Source organism: Arachis hypogaea, chromosome 10 (genome assembly GCF_003086295.3).
Source record: "Arachis hypogaea cultivar Tifrunner chromosome 10, arahy.Tifrunner.gnm2.J5K5, whole genome shotgun sequence".
Classification (NCBI taxonomy): domain Eukaryota; kingdom Viridiplantae; phylum Streptophyta; class Magnoliopsida; order Fabales; family Fabaceae; genus Arachis; species Arachis hypogaea.
This window is the reverse complement of record NC_092045.1, coordinates 72,471,965-72,486,268: the sequence shown is the minus strand read 5'-3', so window position 1 is coordinate 72,486,268 and position 14,304 is coordinate 72,471,965. Positions and strand designations below refer to the sequence as shown.

Here is a 14,304-nt window from a genome sequence, read left to right as displayed (position 1 = left end):
CCTGGAAGACCCAGTGCACTTGCTGATTAGTTGTGCGGAGTTACATAGTGTGAGTGTAATTTTCGTGCACAAATCACCCAGCAATTTCAAGAGTCAGATGTAGCTAGCTAATTCCTCTAATGCGACTTGTTGCAAAGCCTTTCAGACAACTTTGACCAAAACAATGATGAAGTGGTTTGATAACTTACCTCCCAAATCAGTAACTTGCTTTGATGACCTAGCTAGGAAGTTCTTTACTAGATTTTCAATTCAGAAAGAGAAAGTGAAGCATGCTCCAGGCTTGCTAGGGTTAAACAGGAAGTCGGAGAGACACTCTGAGACTACATGGAGAGATTCAACAAAGCTTGCTTGAAAATACAAAACTTTCCTACTGAAGTAGTGATAATGTGACTAGTTAATTGCCTTGAAGAAGGGTTGTTCTCTCAATCCATATCCAAGCGACACTCGACTTTCTTGTACGAAGTACACGAGTGGGCCAAAAAATATGTCAACATAGAAGAAAATTTTTGACTTAGAGAGCCTCTCCCAAGGCCCAACCTGTCCTACCCAACTCGGGAAAAGGAGAAAGAAGCTAAGAAAAAGGAGGAGTACAACTTGGAAAAACCTCGATGGTATTATAATTATATCCCACTTCGAGTCTCTCTTGTAGATGTCTATAGGGAGATATGCTACACTGAGAAACTTTCTCCTCCTTGCCTAATTAAACATAAAAGGTAGGAAGTCATATAGAAATTGTGAGTACCACAAGCTTTATTGATATTTTACCAATGATTGCTGTGATTTAAAGAATGTCATAGAAAAGTTGGCTAAAGAAGGTTGGCTAGACAGATACTTGGCTGAGAAGTCAGACGACCAAAGAAAAAGGAAGAGAGATGAAGACGGGGTCGACAAGAACACCCCCACAAACTTGAATGATACATACACATGAATAATAGAGGGCTTGCTGGAGGAAGAATCTCAAAATCCTCACGAAAAAGGCATCTTAAAGAGGTATACCAAGTCGGAAAAGATAACAAACTCCTGATTTACCAACCATGTCGTTCACCAAAGAAGATAATCAAGGAGTAATGCCTGGCCACGACGACCCAGTAGTAATAACAATAATCCTTGCCAATGTAAATCTTTATAGAACTCTAGTGGATCAAGGGGAGTTTGGTGAATATATTGTTTAAACCCACTTTTGACAAACTCGGATTAGAATAAAAGGATCTAAAGGTGTACCCAAACAACGTCTTCGGGCTGGGAGACTGATGAGCGGATAATTTGTACGCTTTTTGGCATTGTTTTTAGTATGTTTTTAGTATGATCTAGTTAGTTTTTAGTATATTTTTATTAGTTTTTAGTTAAAATTCACTTTTCTGGACTTTACTATGAGTTTGTGTGTTTTTCTGTGATTTCAGGTATTTTCTGTCTGAAATTGAGGGACCTGAGCAAAAATCTGATTCAGAGACTAAAAAGGACTGCAGATGCTGTTGGATTCTGACCTCCCTGCACTCGAAGCGGATTTTCTGGAGCTACAGAGCCCAATTGGCGCGCTCTCAACGGCGTTGGAAAGTAGACATCCTGGACTTTCCATCAATATATGATAGTCCATACTTTGCCCAAGATTTGATGGCCCAAACCGGCGTACAAAGTCACCCTCAGAAATCCCAGCGTTAAACGCCGGAACTGGCACCAAAATGGGAGTTAAACGCCCAAACTGGCATAAAAGCTGGCGTTTAACTCCAAGAAGAGTCTCTACACGAAATTGCTTCATTGCTCAGCCCAAGCACACACCAAGTGGGCCCGAAAGTGGATTTTTATGTCATTTACTCATCTCTGTAAACCCTAGGCTACTAGTTTTCTATAAGTAAGACATTATACTATTGTATTTTCATCTGGGTAGCTATCTTCATTTTTAGGCTATCTTAGATCATTGGGAGGCTGGCCATTCGGCCATGCCTAGACCCTGTACTTATGTATTTTCAACGGTGGAGTTTCTACACACCATAGATTAAGGTGTGGAGCTCTGCTGTACCTCGAGTATTAATGCAATTACTATTGTTCTTCTATTCAATTCCGCTTGTTCTTGTTCTAAGATATCACTTGTTCTTCAACTTGATGAATGTGATGATCCGTGACACTCATCATCATTCTCACCTATGAACGTGTGACTGACAACCACCTCCGTTCTATCTTCGATTGGGTGAATATCTCTTGGATTCCTGATACACGATGCATGGTTGATCGCCTGACAACCGAGTGCTCGCCTGACAAACGAGCTAGCCATTCCGTGAGATCAGAGTCTTCGTGGTATAGGCTAGAACTGATGGCGGCATTCAAGAGAATCCGGAAGGTCTAACCTTGTCTGTGGTATTCTGAGTAGGATTCAATGATTGAATGACTGTGACGTGCTTCAAACTCCTGAGGGCGGGGCGTTAGTGACAGACGCAAAAGAATCACTGGATTCTATTCCGGCCTGATCGAGAACCGACAGATGGATACCCGTGCCGTGACAGGGTGCGTTGAACATTTCCACTGAGAGGATGGGAGGTAGCCACTGACAACGGTGAAACCCTTGCTTGAGCTTGCCATGGAAAGGAGGAAGAAGGATTGGATGAAGACAGTAGGAAAGTAGAGAGACGGAAGGGAAGGCATCTTCATACGCTTATCTGAAGTTCCTACCAATGAATTACATAAGTATCTCTATCTTTATCTTTATGTTTTATGCGTTTATCACCATACCCATTTGAGTTTGCCTGACTAAGATTTACAAGGTGACCATAGCTTGCTTCATACCAACAATCTCTGTGGGATCGACCCTTACTCGCGTAAGGTTTATTACTTGGACGACCCAGTACACTTGCTGGTTAGTTGTGCGAAGTTGTGTTTATGCCATGGTAGTGAGCACCAAGTCTTTGGGGCCATTACTAGGGATTATTAGAGTTTTGAAAAGTATTGATCACAATTTCGCGCTACCAAGTTTTTGGCGCCGTTGCCGGGAATTGTTCGAGTATGGACAACTGACGGTTCATCTTGTTGCTTAGATTAGGTATTTTTTCTTCAGAGTTCTTGAGAATGAATTCTAGAGTTTCAAGATGATCTGTTGAAATCTGGCTGGCTGTGAAGCCATGTCTAATTTCATTGGACCGAGGTTTCAACTTATCATCACAAAAGCTTGTTGATCTCTATCAACCTTGCTTTTGGAGCAGTGATCTGCTAAGGCTTGGCTGGCCATTGGCCATGTCTAGTGTTTTGGACCGAAGCTTTCTTTGAAAGCTTGGCTGGCTGTGAAGCCATGTCTAATTCCTGGACCGGAGTCTTAGACTAGCATTGCACTGATTCCTGGAATTCTCATTAAGAATTTTGATACTTTTTTCCACTTAATTTTCGAAAAACACAAAAAAATTACAAAATCATAAAATCCAAAAATTTCTTGTTTGAGTCTAGTGTCTCATGTTAAGTTTGGTGTTAATTGCATGCATTCATTCATATGTCTTAGTGATCTTCAAGATGTTCTTGATGATTTCTTACTCTAATCTTTAAATTCTCTTGACTTGAGTGTTTTGTGTGTCTCATATGCATTCTCATTAGTGTCAGTAGTATACAAACTGCTAAGTTTGGTGTCTTGCATACATTGTTATTTGATTCTTGTTGCATTTTGATTTTTCCTTATTATTAAAAATCCAAAAATATTTTTTTTTATTTTTTGTTTGTGTCTTCTCAAGTCAATAACACAGAGAATTGAAGATTCAGAACATGCTGCAGAGGAATTGTACAGAAAAAGCTGGGCGTTCAAAACGCCCAGTGAAGAAGGACAGACTGGCGTTTAAACGCCAGCCAGGGTACCTGGTTGGGCGTTTAACGCCCAAAAAGGTATAGTTTTGGGCGTTAAATGCCAAAATGTGCACCATTCTGGGCGTTTAACGCCAGGATGGCACAAGAGGGAAGATTCTGTTTTTCAATGCAATTTTTTTTTTCAGGTTTTCAAAGTTTTTCAAAATCAAATCTTTTTCAAATCATATCTTTTCAATCAAATCTTTTTCAAAATCAATTTCTTTCCTTTTTCAAAGATACTTGCTATCAATTAATGATTTGATTCAACATTTCAAGTATGTTACCTTTTCTGTTGAGAAAGGTTTAATGTTTGAATCATATCTTTTCTTGACAGCCAAGTCATTAATTTTCAAAATCAAATTTTTTTAAAATGTTTTTCAAATCATATCTTTTCAATCACATCTTTTTAAAACCAATCATATCTTCTTAACCACATCTTTTTCAAAATAACTTTCAATCAAATCTTTTTGATTTCTAATTTCAAATTCTTTTTCAAAAATCACTTGATTTCTTTCCCACTTTTATTTTCGAAAATCAATTAGTGTCTTTCAAAATGTTTTCAAAATCTTTTACTTAATTTTCGAAAACCACTTCCCTTCTTCTCACATCCTTCTATTTATGGACTAACACTATTCCTTAATGCAAAATTCGAACTCCATCTTCTTTGATAAGTTCGAATTTTCCACTTCTGCCTTCCATTTTTCTTTTGCTCTGACACCTCAAAGAATCTCTATACTGTGACATAGAGGATTCCACATTTTCTTGTTCCCTTCTCTTTCTTACGAGCAGGAGCAAGGACAAAAGCATTCTTGTTGAGGCTGATCCTGAACCCGAAAGGACCTTGAAGTGAAAGCTAAGAGAAGCCAAGGCACAACTCTCTGTAGAGGACATAACCGAATTCTTCAAAGAAGAAGAACACATGGCAGCCGAAAACAACAACAATGCCAACAATGCAAGGAAGGTGCTGGGTGACTTCACTGCACCTACTCCCGATTTCTATGGGAGAAGCATCTCTATCCCTGCCATTGGAGCAAACAACTTTGAGCTTAAGCCTCAATTAGTTTCTCTAATGCAACAGAATTGCAAGTTCCATGGACTTCCACTGGAAGATCCTCATCAGTTTTTGGCTGAGTTCTTGCAAATCTGTGACACTGTCAAGACTAATGGGGTTGACCCTGAGGTCTACAGACTTATGCTATTCCCTTTTGCTGTAAGAGACAGAGCTAGGACATGGTTGGACTCACAACCTAAAGAAAGCCTGGACTCTTGGGAAAAGCTAGTCAATGCCTTCTTGGTAAAGTTCTTTCCACCTCAAAAATTGAGTAAGCTTAGAGTGGAAGTCCAAACCTTCAGACAGAAGGAAGGAGAATCCCTCTATGAAGCTTGGGAAAGATACAAACAATTAATCAGAAAGTGTCCTTCTGATATGCTTTCTGAATGGAGCATCATAGGTATTTTCTATGATGGTCTCTCTGAACTATCCAAGATGTCTTTGGATAGCTCTGCTGGAGGCTCTCTTCATCTAAAGAAGGCACCTACAGAAGCTCAAGAGCTGATTGAAATGGTTGCAAACAACCAATTCATGTACACTTCTGAAAGGAATCCTGTGAACAATGGGACTATTCAGAAGAAAGGAGTTCTTGAGATTGACACTCTGAATGCCATATTGGCACAGAACAAAATATTGACCCAACAAGTCAATATAATTTCTCAAAGTCTGTCTGGAATGCAAAATGCACCAAGCAGTACTAAGGAGGCTTCATCTGAGGAAGAAGCCTATGATCCTGAGAACCCTTCAATGGAAGAGGTGAACTACGTGGGAGAATCCTATGGAAACACCTATAATCTTTCATGGAGAAATCATCCAAATTTTTCATGGAAGGATCAACATAGACCCCAACAAGGTTTCAACAATAATAATGGTGGAAGAAACAGGTTTAGCAATAGCAAACCTTTTCCATCATCTTCTCAGCAACAGACAGAGAATTCTAAGCAGAATAACTCTGACTTAGCAACCATGGTCTCTGATCTAATCAAAACCACTCAAAGTTTCATGACTGAAACAAGGTCCTCCATTAGAAACTTAGAGGCACAAGTGGGTCAGCTGAGCAAGAAAATTACTGAACTCCCTCCTAGTACTCTCCCAAGCAATACAGAAGAAAATCCAAAAGGAGAGTGCAAGGCCATCAACATGGCCGAATTTTGGGAGGAAGAAGAGGCAGTGAACGCCACTGAGGAAGACCTCAATGGACGTCCACTGGCCTCCAATGAGTTCCCCAATAAGGAACCATGGGAATCTGAGGCTCAAAATGAGACCATAGAGATTCCATTAGACTTACTTCTGCCATTCATGAGCTCTGATGAGTATTCTTCCTCTGAAGAGGATGAATATGTCACTGAAGAGCAAGTTTCCAAATACCTTGGAGCAATCATGAAGCTAAATGACAAGTTATTTGGAAATGAGACTTGGGAGGATGAACCCCCTTTGCTCACCAAAGAACTGGATGACTTGTCTAGGCAGAAACTGCCTCAAAAGAGACAGGATCCTGGGAAGTTTTCAATACCTTGTACCATAGGCACCATGACCTTCAAAAAGGCCTTGTGTGACTTAGGGTCAAGTGTAAACCTCATGCCTCTCTCTGTAATGGAGAAGTTAGGGATCTCTGAGGTGCAAGCTGCAAAAATCTCACTAGAGATGGCAGACAATTCAAGAAAACAAGCCCATGGACTTGTAGAGGATGTTCTGGTTAAAGTTGAAGATCATTACATCCCTACTGATTTCATAGTCCTAGAGACTGGGAAGTGCATGGATGAATCCATCATCCTTGGCAGACCCTTCCTAGCCACAGCAAGGGCTGTGATTGATGTTGATAGAGGAGAGTTGATCATTCAAGTGAGTGAAGAATCCTTGATGTTGAAGGCTCAAGGATATCCCTCTGTCATCATGGAGAGGAAGCATGAAGAGCTTCTCTCAAAACAGAGCCAAACAGAGCCCCCACAGTCAAACTCTAAGTTTGGTGTTGGGAGGCCACAACCAAACTCTAAGTTTGGTATTGAACCCCCACATTCAAACTCTAAGTTTGGTGTTGGGAGGTCCCAACATAGCTCTGAGCATTTCTGAGGCTCCATGAGAGTCCTCGGTCAAGCTAATGACATTAAAGAAGCGCTTGTTGGGAGGCAACCCAATGTTTTATAATTAACTATTTTCTTTTGTTATTTTATATTTTTTGTAGGTTGATGATCATAAGAAGTCACAAAATCAATGAAAAAAGCAAAAACAGAATGAAAAACAGAAGGAAAAACAGCACACCCTGGAGGAAGAACCCACTGACGTTTAAACGCCAGTGAGGCTAGCTGTTGGGCGTTTAACGCCCAGTCTGGCACCATTCTGGGCGTTTAACGCCAGAAAGGGGCACCAGACTGGCGTTAAACGCCAGAAAAGGGCAAGGAGCTGGCGTTAAACGCCAGAAATGGGCACCAGCCCGGCGTTTAACGCCAGAATTGGCACAAAACGAGATTTTGCTTGCCATTTGGTGCAGGGATGACTTTTCCTTGACACCTCAGGATCTGTGGACCCCACAGGATCCCCACCTACCCCACCACTCTCTCTCTTCTTCTTCACCAATTCACCAATCACCTCAACACCTCTTCCCCAAAAACCCTTCACCTATCAAATCCCATCTTTCTCTTCACCACTCACATCCATCCTTCATAAAACCCCACCTACCACACCATTCAAATTCAAACCACTTTCCCACCACCCAAACCCACCCATACATGACCGAACCCTCCCTTCCCCCTCTCCTATATATACCCTCCTTCACTCCTTCATTTTCACACAACATACACACCACTTCTCCCCTTCTTGGCCGAAAATAAAAGCCATTCCCTTTCCCCTCATTTCTTCTTCTTCTACTCTCTTCTTTCTTCTTTTGCTCGAGGACGAGCAAACATTTTAAGTTTGGTGTGGTAAAAGCATTGCTTTTTGTTTCTCCATAACCATTTATGGCATCCAAGGCCGGAGAAACCTTTAGAAAGAGGAAAGGGAAGGCAAAAGCTTCCACCTCCGAGTCGTGGGAGATGGAGAGATTCATCTCAAGGGTGCATCAAGACCACTTCTATAAAGTTGTGGCCTTGAAGAAGGTGATCCCCGAGGTCCCTTTTTCACTCAAAAAGAGTGAATATCCAGAGATCCGACATGAGATCCGAAGAAGAGGTTGGGAAGTTCTTACCAACCCCATTCAACAAGTTGGAATCTTGATGGTTCAAGAGTTCTATGCCAATGCATGGATCACTAAGAACCATGATCAAAGTGTGAACCCGGATCCGAAGAACTATCTTACTATGGTTCGGGGGAAATACTTGGATTTTAGTCCGGAAAGTGTAAGGTTGGCATTCAATTTGCCCATGATACAAGGAGATGAACACCCTTACACTAGAAGGGTCAACTTTGATCAAAGGTTGGACCAAGTCCTCACAGTCATATGTGAAGAGGGCGCCCAATGGAAGAGAGATTCAAGAGGGAAGCCGGTTCAATTAAGAAGGCATGACCTCAAACCCGTGGCTAGAGGATGGTTGGAGTTTATCTAACACTCAATCATCCCCACTAGCAACCGGTCCGAAGTTACCATAGACCGGGCTATCATGATTCATAGCATCATGATTGGAGAAGAAATAGAAGTTCATGAGGTTATAGCTCAAGAGCTTTATAAGGTGGCGGACAAGTCCTCTACCTTGGCAAGGTTAGCCTTTCCTCATCTCATTTGTCACCTCTGTTATTCAGTTGGAGTTGACATAGAGGGAGACATCCCTATTGATGAGGACAAGCCCATCACTAAGAAGAGGATAGAGCACACAAGAGACCCCACTCATCATGAGATCCCTGAGATTCCTCAAGGGATGCACCTTCCTCCACAAAACTATTGGGAGCAACTAAACACCTCCCTAGGAGAATTGAGTTCCAATATGGGACAACTAAGGGTGGAGCATCAAGAACACTCCATCATCCTCCATGAAATTAGAGAAGATCAAAGAATCATGAGAGAGGAGCAACAAAGACAAGGAAGAGACATTGAGGAGCTCAAGCACTCCATAGGATCTTCAAGAGGAAGAAAGAGCCGCCATCACTAAGGTGGACCCGTTCTTTAACTTCCTTGTTCTTTATTTCCCTGTTTTTCGAAAATTTAGTGCTTATGATTATCTATGTTTGTGTCTTGTGATCATTAGTGTCTTAGTATCTATGCCTTAAAGTTATGAATGTCCTATGAATCCATCACCTTTCTTAAATGAAAAATGTTCTTAATTGAAAAAGAGAAGAATTGCATGAATTTTGAATTTTATAACAAGTTTAATTATTTTGATGTGGTGGCATTACTTTTGTCTTCTGAATGTTTGCTTAAACAGTGTATATGTCTTTTGAATTTGTGGTTCATGAATGTTGGCACTTGAAAGAATGATGAAAAAGGAGACATGTTACTGAGGATCTGAAAAATCATAAAAATGATTCTTGAAGCAAGAAAAAGCAATGAAAAAAAAAAGAGAAAAATTTCGAAAAAAAAGAGAGAAAAAGAAAACGAAAAAAAAAGAAAGAAAAAGAAAGAAATAAATTTGTGATCCAAGGCAAAAAGAGTGTGCTTAAGAACCCTGGACACCTCTAATTGGGGACTCTAGCAAAGCTGAGTCACAATCTGAAAAGGTTCACCCAATTATGTGTCTGTGGCATGTATGTATCCGGTGGTAATACTGGAAGACAGAGTGCTTTGGGCCACGGCCAAGACTCAATAAAGTAGCTATGTTCAAGAATCATCATACTCAACTAGGAGAATCAATAACACTATCTGGATTCTAAGTTCCTAAAGAAGCCAACCATTCTGAATTTCAAAGGATAGAGTGAGATGCCAAAACTATTCAGAGGCAAAAAGCTAAAAGCCCCGCTCATCTAATTGATACTGATCTTCATAGATGTTTTTGGAATTCATTGCATATTCTCTTCTTTTTATCTTATTTGATTTTCAATTGCTTGAGGACAAGCAACAATTTAAGTTTGGTGTTGTGATGAGCGGATAATTTGTACGCTTTTTGGCATTGTTTTTAGTATGTTTTTAGTATGATCTAGTTAGTTTTTAGTATATTTTTATTAGTTTTTAGTTAAAATTCACTTTTCTGGACTTTACTATGAGTTTGTGTGTTTTTCTGTGATTTCAGGTATTTTCTGGCTGAAATTGAGGGACCTGAGCAAAAATCTGATTCAGAGACTAAAAAGGACTGCAGATGCTGTTGGATTCTGACCTCCCTACACTCAAAGCGGATTTTCTGGAGCTACGGAAGCCCAATTGGTGCGCTCTCAACGGCGTTGGAAAGTAGACATCCTGGGCTTTCCAGCAATATATAATAGTCCATACTTTGCCCAAGATTTGATGGCCCAAACCGGCGTACAAAGTCACCCTCAGAAATCCCAGCGTTAAACGCCGGAACTAGCACCAAAATGGGAGTTAAACGCCCAAACTGGCATAAAAGCTGGCGTTTAACTCCAAGAAGAGTCTCTACACGAAATTGCTTCATTGCTTAGCCCAAGCACACACCAAGTGGGCCCGGAAGTGGACTTTTATGTCATTTACTCATCTCTGTAAACCCTAGGCTACTAGTTTTCTATAAGTAAGACATTATACTATTGTATTTTCATCTGGGTAGCTATCTTCATTTTTAGGCTATCTTAGATCATTGGGAGGCTGGCCATTCGGCCATGCCTAGACCCTGTACTTATGTATTTTCAACGGTGGAGTTTTTACACACCATAGATTAAGGTGTGGAGCTCTGCTGTACCTCGAGTATTAATGCAATTACTATTGTTCTTCTATTCAATTCCGCTTGTTCTTGTTCTAAGATATCACTTGTTCTTCAACTTGATGAATGTGATAATCCGTGACACTCATCATCATTCTCACCTATGAACGTGTGACTGACAACCACCTCCGTTCTACCTTCGATTGGGTGAATATCTCTTGGATTCCTGATACACGATGCATGGTTGATCGCCTGACAACCGAGTGCTCGCCTGACAAACGAGCCAGCCATTCCGTGAGATCAGAGTCTTCGTGGTATAGGCTAGAACTGATGGCAGCATTCAAGAGAAACCGGAAGGTCTAACCTTGTCTGTGGTATTCTGAGTAGGATTCAATGATTGAATGACTGTGACGTACTTCAAACTCCTGAGGGCGGGGCGTTAGGGACAGACGCAAAAGAATCACTGGATTCTATTCCGGCCTGATCGAGAACCGACAGATGGATAGCCGTGCCGTGACAGGGTGCGTTGAACATTTCCACTGAGAGGATGGGAGGTAGCCACTGACAACGGTGAAACCCTTGCTTGAGCTTGCCATGGAAAGGAGGAAGAAGGATTGGATGAAGACAGTAGGAAAGTAGAGAGACGGAAGGGAAGGCATCTTCATACTCTTATCTGAAGTTTCTACCAATGAATTACATAAGTATCTCTATCTTTATCTTTATGTTTTATGCGTTTATCACCATACCCATTTGAGTTTGCCTGACTAAGGATCCTGTTGGAAAAGGACTGCTGATGCTGTTGGATCCTGACCTCCCTGCGCTCGAAATAGATTTTCTGGAGCTACAGAAATCCAATTGGCGCGCTCTCAACGGCGTTGGAAAGTAGACATCCAGGGCTTTCCAGCAATATATAATAGTCCATACTTTGCGCGAAGATAGACGACGTAACTTGGCGTTGAACGCCAAGTTCATGCTGCTGTCTGGAGTTAAACGCCAGAAAAACGTCATGATCCGGAGTTGAACGCCCAAAACACGTCATAACCTGGAGTTTAACGCCAAGAAAGACCTCTACTCGTGGATAGCTTTAGTCTCAGTCCCAGCACACACCAAGTGGGCCCCAGAAGTGGATTTCTGCACCAATTATCTTTGTTTACTCATTTTTTGTAAACCTAGGTTACTAGTTTACTATTTAAACAACTTTTAGAGACTTATCTTGTACCTTATGACATTTTCAGATCTGAATTACATACTTTGTGACGGCATGAGTCTCTAAACTCCATTGTTGGGGGTGAGGAGCTCTGCAGCGTCTCGATGATTTAATACAATTCCTTTGTTTTCCATTCAAACACGCTTGTTCTTATCTAAGATGTTTATTCGCGCTTAATTGTGAAGAAGGTGATGATCCGTGACACTCATCACCTTCCTCAATCCATGAACGTGTGCCTGACAACCACCTCCGTTCTATATCAGATTGAATGAATATCTCTTAGATTCCATAATCAGAATCTTCGTGGTATAAGCCGGATCGATGGCGGCATTCATGAGAATCCGGAAAGTCTAAACCTTGTCTGTGGTATTCCGAGTAGGATTCCGGGATTGAATGACTGTGACGTGCTTCAAACTCCTGAGGGCTGGGCGTTAGTGACAGACGCAAAAGAATCAATGGATTCTATTCCAACCTGATTGAGAACCGACAGATGATTAGCCGTGCTGTGACAGAGCATAGGAACGTTTTCACTGAGAGGATGGGAAGTAGCCACTGACAATGGTGACACCCTACATAGAGCTTGCCATGGAAGGAGCCTTGCGTGTGTTGAAGGATTTCAAGGAAGAGTTGAAAGTCAAAGGACAAAGCATCTCCAAAACTCCAACATATTCCCCATTACTGCACAACAAGTAACGCTAGTGTTCTCTATTATTCCAACTTACAATTTTAAATACTTTGACTTCTTACAACCAAATCCAAATAACTTTATTGGCCTCCTGACTAAGATTAATAAAATAAACATTGATTGCTTCAAACCAATAATCTCCGTGGGATCAACCCTTACTCACGTGAGGTATTACTTGGACGACCCAGTGCACTTGCTGGTTAGTTGTGCGAATCACAAATTCGTGCACCAAGTTTTTGGCGCCGTTGCCGGGGATTATTGAGTTTGAACAATTGAAGGCATATTTTATTTCTTAGATCAGGAATAATTTATTTTTGTTGTTACAGAGTCATTAAATTTTGATAGGATAGTCTCTTTTCAAAAAAAAATTTTCTTTTCAAAAGTATTATTTTTTAATTAGTTGTTAATTTTTCGTGAGTTTAGTGTCTTATTTTAAGTTTGGTGTTAATTGCATATTTTATATTTTCTTTAAAATTTTCGTGTTAGTGTTCTTGGTTCTTCCTTGATCTTCAAATTGTTCTTGTCCATTTTTCTTGATTGATCTTTAGTTTTTCTTGTTTTGTATCTTTTCTTGTTTCTCTTGTGCTTTTTCAAACAGTAACTTTCAAAATTTTTACTTATATCCATTTTTAGAATTAACTCTGAAGTTGCTGCCCATTTTGCTGGAGCTTTAGTAGTTGTTCTTGATAATTGGGTATACCCTTTGGAACCTTTTTCAAAAATAATTTTTCTTGGATTAAATCTTGTACCAAACTTTAAGTTTGGTGTTTTCTTGTTAATCTTTTTATAATTTTCGAAAATTTTATTAAAGTTTTCTAAAAATTTTAAGTTTGGTGTTCTTTCTTTTGTTCTTGGTGTTCTTGTGAAGCTTCAAAGTGTTCTTGAGTTTTTCTTGTGTCTTAATCTTAAAATTTTTAAGTTTGGTGTTCCTTGGTATTTTCCCTCCAAAAATTTTCGAAAATAAGGAGCATTAGATCTAAAAATTTTAAGTCTTGTGCCTTTTGTGTGTTTTTCTCTTTCATCATAAAATTCAAAAAAAAAAATCTTTTCTAACTAATTTTAAAACTACATTTTCGAAATTTTTTTTATATAAATCTCAGATTTCAATTTCAAATTTTTTCGAAAAAAATTTTCATAGAATATTTTCAAATTTTTCTTATATATTCCATTTTTATTTATTCCACTATTATAAAATAAATAATAGCAACATACATATCATCTCTTTTATTCCATTATGGAATTAAATGGGAATGATCAGTTCAGGAGGACTCTGGGGTCATATGCTAACCCCACTACTGCTTCATATGGGGGTAGTATCTGTATACCCTCCATTGGAGTTAGTAGCTTTGCGTTGAATCCTCAGCTCATTATCATGGTGCAGCAAAACTGCCAGTATTCTGGTCTTCCACATGAAGAACCTACAGAGTTTCTGGCACAATTTTTACAATTTGCTGACACAGTACATGATAAAGAAGTGGATCAGGATGTCTACAGATTATTACTGTTTCCATTTGCTGTAAAAGATCAAGCTAAGAGGTGGTTAAATAACCAGCCTAAGAACAGCATAAAAACATGGAAACAGCTGTTAGAAAAATTCCTGAATCACTATTTCCCTCCAAAACGGATGACACAGCTAAGGCTGAGCATCCAAGGCTTCAAACAAGGAGATAATGAATCCCTTTATGATGCCTGGGAAAGATACAGAGAGATGCTAAGAAAATGCCCCTCTGAAATGTTTTCAGAGTGGGTGCAATTAGACATCTTCTACTATGGGCTTACAGAAAAAGCTCAGATTTCTCTAGACCACTCAGCT

General features: G+C 40.0%; 1 non-coding gene across 1 annotated transcript; it reads right to left on the bottom strand.

Annotated features, from left to right (window-relative positions):
* Nucleotides 1–5,140: 5,140 nt before the first annotated feature.
* Nucleotides 5,141–5,248, bottom strand: LOC112719263 (small nucleolar RNA R71). The gene has a single exon (XR_003161572.1). It is a non-coding gene; the product is annotated as a small nucleolar RNA R71 (small nucleolar RNA).
* Nucleotides 5,249–14,304: the final 9,056 nt, after the last annotated feature.